General features: G+C 44.0%; 1 long non-coding RNA gene across 1 annotated transcript; it reads right to left on the bottom strand.

The window, feature by feature from the left end:
* Positions 1 to 5,915: 5,915 nt before the first annotated feature.
* Positions 5,916 to 11,159, bottom strand: LOC132329597 (uncharacterized). Its single transcript, XR_009487111.1, has 3 exons — positions 10,980 to 11,159; positions 7,821 to 7,963; positions 5,916 to 6,004 (listed from the first exon to the last, which is right to left on the bottom strand). It is a non-coding gene; the product is annotated as an uncharacterized LOC132329597 (long non-coding RNA).
* Positions 11,160 to 11,577: the final 418 nt, after the last annotated feature.

Here is an 11,577-nt window from a genome sequence, read left to right as displayed (position 1 = left end):
TTCTCCAATTTCATTATTGATAGCACAACTGTTCCTGATCATCCAATTCCAGACAACTCCAATTAATTTTCCACCTTACTCTTTGCTTACTTTCCACACCATCATCTACACAATGATATTTATTCCCACAGCACTGAGCCCAACCAGCCCTTCCACGCTCCTCTTGGAGAAGGAGAAACCACTTGGAAGTAATTTTTAATTACCCCTCCATTAATTATGCCCGTTACCCACCTTGCTCCCAGCCTATTGCAGTGTGGAGACACCAGCTCCACCTTTTGCAGACCCAGCAGGTGTCCCTGGGAGGTGACAGGCAGAGTTTCAGAGCAGAGGATCCACGGCCATCCTGCCCTGAGTGGGTGGAAGAGCTCTGGCTGTGCTTCCTTTCCCGCCTCAGTGCTTCTCACACAAACACACACGGATAAAAGCTGTTCCTAGGAAGGAAAAAAATGACATTTCCCCACTTCTTGCAGTTTATAAGTCTCAGCTGAGGGTGGCTGGGCTGCTCTGATTGCCTGGAGTGCCCCGCTGGCTGGGCTATTGCTGCCCCTATTTCCTTGCTCTAATGCAATGATGTGATCTCCCAGGGCAGAGCTGGCAGTGCTGGGTGTGATGGAAATGCACCTGGAGACAAGGCTGGGACAGCCTCATTGCACTGCTCATACAGAATGGAACAGAAATTATCTGTGCAGCTGAGCTGGGGACCTGCCTCTATCATCCCCCATCAGCTCCCAGCGACTGACCTTCCACAAAATGCTGTGCTTCATTCAGGAGGAGAGAGAAGGAAAGGCACATTTTTCTTCTTTGTTATTCTTTGCACTCCTCAGCAGCATAGTTCTCAAAACAAAACTTATCCTTGACCTTACTAGCCCCCCTTTTAACATGACTATGCAGAGCATTTCTTTCCACTTGGATTTTGCTTTTTACAAATATTTTATTCTTTCTTTTGAACAAATTCCAAGCCACGCTCTTGCTACTTTAAGCTTTTTTTTCAGATACTCTGAAGCAAAAATTTTCTCCAAATAGCACAATTTTAGCCCATTAGAAGCTTGAGGTTGGTGGTGGAATTACCCTTACCTCCTCTACCAACCTCTTGGAACTGCATGAAACTCTGAAACCATAGGAAAACTTGTCCAAGTGGGTTTGAACACCAAGCTGGAATGTACACAATAATTACCAAATTCAAATTAAAGAGAATTAACAAGACTTACATTGCAAATCTTTGGATGTCTCTCTGAATCCTAGTCCTCAAATGCTGCACAGATCGCTCAGGAGCTTTTCCCTCAGCTGCACGTGGTGGTGGTGGAGGAAATCCCTGAACAGGATCTGGGGGATGGAATTGGGATTGTTCAGCGTGGAGAAGAGAAGGCTCCAGGGAGAGCTCAGAGCCCCTTGCAGGGCCTGAAGGGGCTCCAGGAGAGCTGGAGGGGGGCTGGGGACAAGGATGGAGGGACAGGACGCAGGGAATGGCTGTAAGCTGGAAGAGATTTATTTTAGATGGGATATTGGGAACGAATTGTTCCCTAGCAGGGTGGGCAGGCCCTGGCACAGGGTGCCCAGAGCAGCTGGGGCTGCCCCTGGATCCCTGGCAGTGCCCAAGGCCAGGCTGGACACTGGGGCTGGGAGCAGCTGGGACAGGGGAAGGTGTCCCTGCCATGGCAGGGGTGGCACTGGAGGGGCTTTGAGGTCCCTTCCCACCCAAACCTTTCCATGATTTCATAAAGTCCCGCCCATGCTGGAGACCAGCTGGTGACCACCACCTGCAGAGCCAAAGCCATCCTTGAAATTCCACCAGAGCCTTATTCCAGTCCTGCATAACCAACTGATTCTTGCCTGTGCTTTCCCATGATTTCTTTTGTTGCTGCTTCTTCTTTCCCTTTGCCTTGTGTGGAATTACGAGCTCTAATTACGTAAATAAACAGCCAGGAAACAAACCAAACCTCTGGGAGTCCTGAGGGGATTCCCTTCCCTGCAGACACACTGGCCATTTGCAGGTTCCCACTATCTTTGCTTTCCTCTTTTTTTTTTTTCCTTGTGCTGCCTAGAGGGGAGGATTTGTCACTGAGCAAAGCAAGTCTCTCAAACTTCTGAGAAAATCATAAACAGGCTGCAGTCCCTCATGAAAGCAAAGAAAACAAATGTGTGAGCAGCAAAATCAACTATCTCTAATTTATTTATCATTGAAAAGCTAATTGCATCCTCCTTAGAAGCATCAAAAAAGCCTCAAAGTGCTGCAAAACACACGAGCGTTTAGGGCATCCTCTGGGATTATCCCAGGCAGCTCCTGTTATCCTCCCTCTGATGCTCAACGAGGTGGCTCAACCCTAAGGGCTCCATCCTCCCAAAAAATCCCTAGATGGGAGTGCAGTTTCCCAAAAATCCCTGGATGGGGTGCAGCTTCCCACCCTCCTGTAGAGGTTGTGTATCCCTCACCAAATTCCTATCAAATATTATTTTTTTTCTCCCCCAAGACACTGTTAGATGTGAAAATAATCTTCAACATCATGAGAAGGGTTGGGATTTTTCCAAACCTCCTGAGGAATCAACTTTACCCTTGGAAGAGTCCTGTGTCATTCAACAGGTGCAGCTCCTGGAAGTATCTAAACAAAAAAATGAGTCAATTCCGCAGCCATTCCTTAGAAAAAGGACTGAACAGAAATCATAATGTTTCCTGGGATTTTTATAAAAAAACCCAAATTTCTATGGCAAGATAAAACCCTCAATTAAATTTATAGTCTGGTATAAAAAGTGCTGTCTAAAGGTTGTTATTTTCTATTATCAGTGAGTTTTCTTGAAGACACTGAGATAACTCAATGGGTTTTTCCTTAGCTCTGATTTAAGACAGCTGGAACTGAGGAAAATTTTCCTGGAAGTGAAGTAAAACATCAGAACAGAAGAGCACTGACACAGCAGGGATGATAATTTTCTCTTTCCCTGTCTTCTATCAGTATCCAACTATGAATTTTTAAGGATTTACTGCAAGCTCACAGAACTTTAATTTTCCCTCACACCATTTGATAGTGAAAGTGTTACATATAAGCTGTATCAAAATAACATCTTTTAAAATTATCACCATTTATTCTGTTTTATCTGTAAATTATCTTGCTGTAGACTCACCAAAACAATATCTATAGACTTCTAAATTTGGTTTTTTAGTTTCTTTTAGTTGCTCTTTTGCAGTGAAATTATTGCAAGTAGAGTTTGTTTGTGGCTAATCAATATCCTGCTGCCAGTGTTAAGGGGACATGTGACAACATAAGGACAGTCACCCTCCAAAACTAATTCCTGACAATTACTATTAATCATTTCTGAAGGGTTTGGGTTTTTTTTCCAAATCAAAAATAAGCCAGGAGTTTGTTTTTGGTGTGCACAGTCATAAAATGATTGTTTGGGAGAGCTGTAGATTATCTGTGAATAATCCAATCTTTCATCACAGGTTTATTTTGGGTTCCTAGAAACTGTAAATGGTGAATTTACAGTTTCAGCTGTGTGTTCAGATGTGTTGGTGAGTCTGCAGATTAACAATGTAAATGTGTGAATAGGGGAAAATCCCCCTTTTTTCACCAGACAGAAGCCATCAGCTCTTCATACTCTCAATAAATCTCCAACCTTAAAAGCTCCTTTTCAGTAAATCCTCAGAGCACAAATAACAACAGTGAATCACAGAATCAAAGAATGGTTTGAGCTGGAAGGGACCTTAAAGATCACCTCATTCCAAACCCCTGCCACGGGGAGTGACACCTTTAAAAGATTCCTTAAAAATAATTATCTGTAATGGCTTAGCAATCCTCTTTGGAAAATCCCTTTTTTTTAATAAATAAAAAGCTTCATTACTCCAATAAAATCCTATTTCAATAGATTCATTTAACAAACAGGGACACAAATATTATTTATGCCAAGTGGAGCTGACATCACCCCTTGATACCTCCTAAACTTGTGACCTTGAGTTAATTGTGAAGCAACAGCAAGTGAAAATCAGTGGGAAAAGGAACAAGTAAGAAAGAAAACAACCCCTAAATTAAAGACCTTTTCCTCCCCAGCAGTCAGGGCAGCAGCTCGGACTGTCATCAGCAGATAAATCAGTGTGCAGGGCTGTGGACAGCTCGTTAATAAGAGTTCTGAATGGTTTAATTGGGGAAGTGTGGGAGAAGCTGGAGGTGCAGAGTCAGGCTGAGTTTGGGGAATGTGTGTGTGCAGGGGTGGGCACGTGGGGCTGGGTGTGCTCCTCCAGAACTTCTCTGCCCAGAATTCCTGGGCTCTGCAGCCACCACACACCTGGCTCTGCTCATCAGTGACACTCCCAGGTGTTGCTCCTACCTGACTTCTCAAATAACAGGGAAAAAATGATGATGTGGGTTATGAAACTGATTTAAAAGTTAAATTTTACTTTTTTAGCAGAGCTTGGGCCTGTTTTCTCCTTTGAGGATGGTGCTGCTGGACGTGGGAGGGCTGGAGACAGAGCACAACTTCCAAAGGCCTTGGAAAAGATTCAGGAGTCAGCAAAGGGATGAGGCAGCCCTGGGAAACACCTCCCTCTGTCCCAGGAGCTGATGTGGAATTAGGTCCCACCTCAAGCTGCATCAGGGGAGACTCAGGCTGGATATCAGGAAAGATTTCTTCATGGAAAGCAGGGTCAAGCATTGGGAAAGACTGCTCAGGGCAGCAGTGGAGTCACATCCCTGGAAGTGTCCAAAAAGTGAGTGATGTGGCATTTTGTGACACGCTCAGTGGGCATTGGTGGGGTGAGATCAGAGTTGGCCTTGATGATCTCGGAGGTCTTTTCCAGCCCTAATGATTCCATGATCCTATCCCTTGGTTTTACCTGATCTAATGTAAACAGTGCTGCCCAAATCTCTAATTCCTCATTCTTTAAACTCTCCTGATGTCCCAGACTCCTGTGGCAGTGATCCCACATCCCAGCCCAAAGCTCTGTCTCTTGTCACCAGCCTGTGCTGTGAGCCCTGCCACATCCAGGCTGCTCCTGAATTCTTGTGTCAGCAGAAAGTGGAGGAAAAAAGGTATCCTCAACAACCTCCTGAGATATTCCCTATCAACTCTTCTTTATCTCATACATTTTTGCCATTTTCATCCTTGTTAGCCAGGAAATTCATGTTCCAAACTTGACAGGCTCTCGTCACAAGCACATCTCACCCTCTGTCTAATCATTTCCATCAGCCCTCTCTGAACTTTTTACACTTCAGCTGTGCCTTTTTTGAAATGGAAATGAAAGCAGCATTCAAGGCAAAGGCTCATCACCCCTTTATGTAACAGCATTCAAATATTTCAGCCCTGTTTTCTCTCACACATCCTGTGCTGGGGTTTGCTTTTTATCAGGGAAAAATGGGATCAGTGAAGGGACAGCAGGGTGGTGCCATGAGTTGGGATTGGTGGAGAGCAAATATCTGCTTGTCCCTGCTGTTGACCACGGCTGGGCCATTCATTTTTTCCAAATTGCAATTTTATCCTCAAAGTTGACAGTGAAATAAAGATTAAATCTTGTTGGTGAACTGCTCTGGACCATCTCATATTGGGACTGTGGGATGTAATTATCACAGGAATATAAATTCATGGAGTGGTTTGGGTGGGAAGGGACCTTAAAGCTCATTCTATTTCACCCATCCCCATCCCATCCCATCCCATCCCACCTCCCACTGTCCCAGGTGCTCCCAGCCCCAGTGTCCAGCTTGGCCTTGGGCACTGCCAGGGATCCAGGGGCAGCCCCAGCTGCTCTGGGAATTCTATTCCAGCTCCTCCCCACCTTCCCAGGCAACAATTCCTTCCCAAAATCCCATCTAACCCCAATGGTTTGAAACCATTCCCCCTCTTCTGGGCACTCCAAGCTCCTGTCTCTCCACCTTTCCATCTTTCAGGACACACATCCTACAAGGAGTAAGTTACTCTGTATAACCAATGCTTACCTTTGCCCAGGGAAGGAGGACAAGGGCTGGGTTATTCCTGGATTCAAGCTCAGATCTCCAGTATCCAAATTCTTGTGCTCCCCTGGACCCTGCAAGAAGTAAAGCCCTTTATTCTGCTCTAAAATATTGACTTTATCCCACAAATAACCCTCTCTGCTGGCTGGGAGGCCACGCTCTGTCAAAATCCATTTGTTTTCCAATGTTTAATGGAGGGATTTCAAAAGCTGCTCCTTTCCTCATCAATGGAAGTGACAAAACAATATTATTTTTCCCAAATATTGGAACCTCAATAAAGCATCCCACGAATCTCCCAGCCACAAAGGTATTTTAGAAGTAAAGCAGGGTGTTTTTTATGGGTCAGATGTTGTTGTCCTACTGCACTGGAGCTTGTATCCTCCTGATACCACACATGTTTGTTCTCTACTTAATTTTTAATGTATGAATTTGTTTTTATATTAAAATTCAATAAAATTTTAATTATAAAACATAATATATCACACTGAAGTGTATATATCTACGGAGAGGAACATCTGTGGTTTTACAACAGATATGAGGAACTCTGCAAATATTTAAGATGCAGATTTTAGCACTAAAAGGAGCTCAAACCCAGCTTGCCTGCAGATGAAAAACTCAGGTAGGCCCAGGCTGAGTGCACCTAAATGGGTCCCTGATCTCAGTGGAAGCAGAAAGTTGATGAGGAGTTACTGACTATCACCAGGGAGCAGGAGCAAAATCAGAATTGGAGTCACAAGAAGCTGAAAGAAAGGGAGAACCTCTAAGGTGCAGAACCATTTTTTTCCATAAATAAGGTTTTATAGTTCTGAATCCTTTTTAATTTGTGCCTTTTCTGACCTGTAGATCTCCCTAACATTCCCTGGCAGAAGAATCCTCTTTCTGAACTCGTGTAAGGTCTGCCCAGCAGACTTTTGTGCAATTTACTTGTTGCCAGTTGCCATTCAGGACTCTCAAGATGAAGAAATTCTCTATTTCCTTTTAATTTTTTAATCAGAATTTTTTCTGCTGCACTTGCCATGGCTGTTGTGCTTTAGAAGTTATTCCCATGAACCTTTCAACAAGAGTAAAGTGAAACAGACAATTCAGGAGAAACCTGGGGTGAGAAGAAGGACATTCAAATAATAACAAAAGATTCAATTTAAAGACTGGGTTTGGTACTTGCTCAAAGTAGTCCAAAGTGAAATTCCCATGTAGATAATAATCAAAAGTGAACAAATAAAAGGGATGGGAAGAGAAGCAGGTCCTATGAAGAGAAATAATGCAGAATTTATTAGAGAAAACTTCTATCAGGAAGGGTTTTTTTCATTTTAAACACCAGCTTTGCAGTTTTGGTGCAATTTTGGGGTGGCTCCTCTCCCCCAGCCTCAAGGTCCACACAAAGCCATCAAGGATTTGGGGCTTGGCCAGCACAGAGAGGCCACTGGAAGTTCTTCTGCAGCTCCTTTATCTCTCTTGTCTCACCAAAACTCTCCATTTCTCAGCTTACACTTGCACACAACAATGTGGAATATTGGATTCCCAATCCGAAAAATAAATGAAACCAAATCTCCACGAATTATCCAGAGGAGCTGAACTGCACACTGTAACTTGCTTTGCACTACCTTGAGCACACACAAACCCCTAAATTGGCACCCTAGATGTTGTTGCACTAAACATCACCAGCATTTTCCTGAAAGACATGGAAAATTCAGTGCCTGAAATGCAGCAGATTTTCCTATTCCCTGCCCACATCATAAGGCTGACCCACATAATTTTGAGCAAGGAGCTGAAATCTCAGCCAAACTCCACAGAGATTCCACGTGATATTGTTTTAACTGTTTGCTGAACTCTTTCTAGAATTATTTGTCCTGAGTTTTGGTGACATGAAGTGAATAAATAATCACGTCTCACCTGGGAGCAGGAAATCTGAACAATGAGTTTAAAGCAGCAAAACCATTTTTGGGGAGGGGAGAAAGGAGAAATCTGAGTCGAAGAGCAAGGTCTGCAGGTTGTCTACATGCTTAAAATATTAATCAGTTGGCAACATTTCTCCTCTGGAAGAGAAAAAAAAGCAGGAAAAAAAAAGACATTTCACAGAGCAAATAACACTCACAACTTGAGAAAGCGTAAGATGATCCCTTCCTTAGAAAAATCCATCAGCAGCTAAACTCCTAAAGCAGGGGGAGTTCTCAGGATTGGGGTTTTTTTGGTTTTTTTTTTTTTTTAAACCAAATGAAAAAGCTGCTGGTTCTCCTAAAAAAAGTAAGGAAGGGCTGATGCTAATGATTGCTTTCTGTCATAATTGCAGCGAGCTGTCATCAACAAGGAATTGCAGCTCAGAACTCCTGGGAAGTACAGCAAGAGAGGCAAATCTGTGTCAAACTTCTGCAGATGGTGCAGATTTATGCTCTCTATTAGACTCCAGTGGAACATGCTGTCTCTCACCTTTTGTTTTTTTAATTAAATTTTTTTTTTAAAAGGAAGAAAAAGGGGAAAAGAAGTGCCATTATTAGTAATCTCCTTGGCATTTTTCACTCTGCGATTTGCTTTGTAAAATGATGACTCTGCCTGAAGTTTTTAACACCATAAATAAACTGAAACCTTTCTGCTTCCAGAATGTCACTGCTGTTTGTGAGCAGCTTTCCCTTTCTTCTTTCCTTTTGCTTCTTGCAGGGAAAGCTTAAACTCCATCTCCTTGGACTTTCAAAGGTGTCACTCAGATCTATTTTTAAGCATCTATTTTCAGATGCAGAAATCAACTTCTTATTCATTTCCTTTTTTTGTTTAATATTATGGGGGAAATGTTCCCTCCATCTTCAGCACTCAGTGCAGCGCTGCAGACACTGGAAATTCTGGATGTGGGGTGAGAGCAAAGCCCAAAGTTCAGTGTCCCTCTGCAGAACAGGACAAAGGGAAATGGTTTTAGCTGGGAGAGGGTAAATTTGGATGGGATATTGGGCAGGAATTGTTCCCAGGAGGGTGGGGAGGAGCTGGGATGGAATTCCCAGAGCAGCTGGGGCTGCCCCTGGATCCCTGGCAGTGCCCAAGGCCAGGCTGGACACTGGGGCTGGGAGCACCTGGGACAGTGGGAGGTGTCCCTGGTGGAATGGGATGAGCTTTAAGTCCCCTTCAACCCAAACCAGTCTGGGGTTCTGTGATAACAAACTGGGGTTTGCCACAAGCCTTTGTCCCTTGGCAATCTCTGGGTCACAGGTACCACAGGTTCCTAAACCATCATTTTCCTGTTTCTTTTCTTCCAAACTGAAAACTGGACCCTCAAACCCCTTTGTAATTCAGTCTAGCAGCCATGCAAATACAAATATTTCCATAATCCAAGTATGAATTAAAAGTCAAATTACTTTATGGATTTATTTATATTTGCACACGAGGGACTTCATCAAAACAGACCTCAAGAGCTGAAAAACAATTTTATTTTTTTTTAAGCACAGCTTTTCTCTTTCAGTGTTAGGTTAACAGGTTCAGTTCTGTGATATTGTAAAGCCAAGAGGGGAAAAGGAACTGTGCTCTGTGAATTTAATGAATTCTCTCCTTGTGGTACAAGGCATCTAAATGGCTGGGAAGGAAGCACGAACATGTTACAAGAGTGTTTTAGCAGAATTGCTCTTCTTGGAGTGGTTGGGCAAGGCTGGAGGTGGGATTTGTATGTGGCTATGCCATTCCAACTCTGGAAAACCCCACAGTGATGCTCCTAAACCAGCCTGGGCCCAGGGCCTGGACTTGTTCCCCTCCTGCACACAAAATTATTTCAGTCATGGCTTTGTGGTGATTTGTTTCTTCTTGGTTTTTTATTTTTTATTCACAGCTCTCCTTCCATGTTTGGGGGAATTTAGTCTTTTTCACTGATTAAAATTTGGGATTCTGGAAAAAAATAATAATAGTGACCTTTTGATGCAGTCTACAAAGTACTCCCACTAAAGAGGCAATAAGTGAATCTAATAGACACCCCAACCCACGCCAAGTCCCATAAAATCAGGGTGTGAAGCATAAGGGAGAGAGGGATTCATATTAATAATTCATTCCAAGCAACCCCCTGGAGCAGTTTTACTATGATATGCTATGCAGAATGCTTCAACACACTAATTAATATTTTCAAAGTGTTCCACGAGCCCCTTTTAAAAGCACTTTTGCCATTCATTGAGCATCCTGCACTTCAGAAGGGGAAGCTCAGGCCTGGCCCCCAAACCCAGGGTTGGGCTGCAGGATTGGGGTGCACAGGAAGAACCAGCACCCCCCAAAGCTGCTGCAGCCCCACAGGAACATCCTGGGCCTTTTGCTCCCCAAATGCAGAATGAAGTGGGATCAATTCCCCTGCCCAAAATTCAGGTGACCTCCAGAGAGATCAGTGACTGCTCTGAGTCCCTGCCACACTCCCTGCCCAGATTGTTCCAGGGAAAAGCTCTGCCAATAACCTGAGACAGCACCAAGTTCTTCTTAGGCACAGATCTATTGTTTTTTTACCAGATTTACAAACCAACCCAATTTCCTGCTTCAGTTAGCAAGAAAACACAGTGAGGATGTGCCCAGCAATGAAAAAAAGTGGAGTTTTAGAACTAATGAACTTAACCCAGCGTTGGAATCTCAGTACTAAATTCTATCTCCAGCAATAAATCTCTCCAGTAGATTTCTAATAAACACACTGGAACACTTAAAAAATAAATAAAAAAGAAAAAAAAAAAAGAGCCAGAGATGACACTTGACCTGCTCGTGCTCCAAAAATCAAAACAAAAGGATCTCTTTAGGAAAAATGAGGCAGATCATACCCAGAGGGTGAGCTCTGCCCAAATCATTGTTTCCTGGTCGGTCCAAATAATCTCTTGTCTAATTAAGAGCTGAAAAATTCAAGGAGTGAATTATTTTTGACCCCTGGAATGCCAGGGATTGTTTTGTAAAGGTTGGGGGTATTTCTTAAAAAGTGACACTGAAATGAATTTCAGCGAAACCTGACTGATTTTAGAGGGAAAATGCAGAGAATTAAGGTGCCTGGGATACATAGGAATGCTGGAAAAATATGCCCAAACTTCCCACACCCATCTAAAATACAGGTCCTACCTCTCCTCTGAAGATCCAGGAGATCTACCCCAGGCTCAGTGCATCACATCCTGGGGCCAGTGTCAGGATTTGCCCCAAAGAGGTGCCACTAACACAGATTGCACCACAAACTCTCCTAATATTTGGGAAAACACCAAAAAATGGGATTGTCCAACAGCTGCTGCTCCACAGGCTCAGCAGCCGTGCAGCACCGAGCAGGGGGGGACTGTGCTTCCCCACAAACCCACAGCAGTCCTGCCAATGCAAATATTAATAATCAAGATAATCATGTTGGTTTTGGACACTCCCTTGAGGATGCCCTCTAACCCCAGCTTGGCAGATCTCGAGAGAGATGATCCAGCACAGCTCAGGAGCCTCTCTCCCCCCTCTCAGGAGAGCCCCTGTGGGTGCTGGGGGACAGCAAGCACAGGACCCCAAGGCCACAGACACCCAGAAAGCAGCAGCAAGAGTCACCAGGAAGGAATCTTCACTCCCAGCTCCTGCCCTGCTTTCCCCGACACCCCAAAGCTCACCAGGACTGGGCACATCCCAGCATGGGGGAAGAGCTCTGTCATCTGCAGAGCCCCAAACTGGTACCAGTCCCTCTCCCAGTGTGCTG

The sequence above is a fragment of the Haemorhous mexicanus genome, chromosome 7 (assembly GCF_027477595.1).
Source record: "Haemorhous mexicanus isolate bHaeMex1 chromosome 7, bHaeMex1.pri, whole genome shotgun sequence".
NCBI classification, from domain to species: Eukaryota; Metazoa; Chordata; class Aves; order Passeriformes; family Fringillidae; genus Haemorhous; species Haemorhous mexicanus.
The sequence above is the reverse complement of the archived record's forward strand: the minus strand, read 5'-3'. Positions and strand labels throughout refer to the sequence as shown.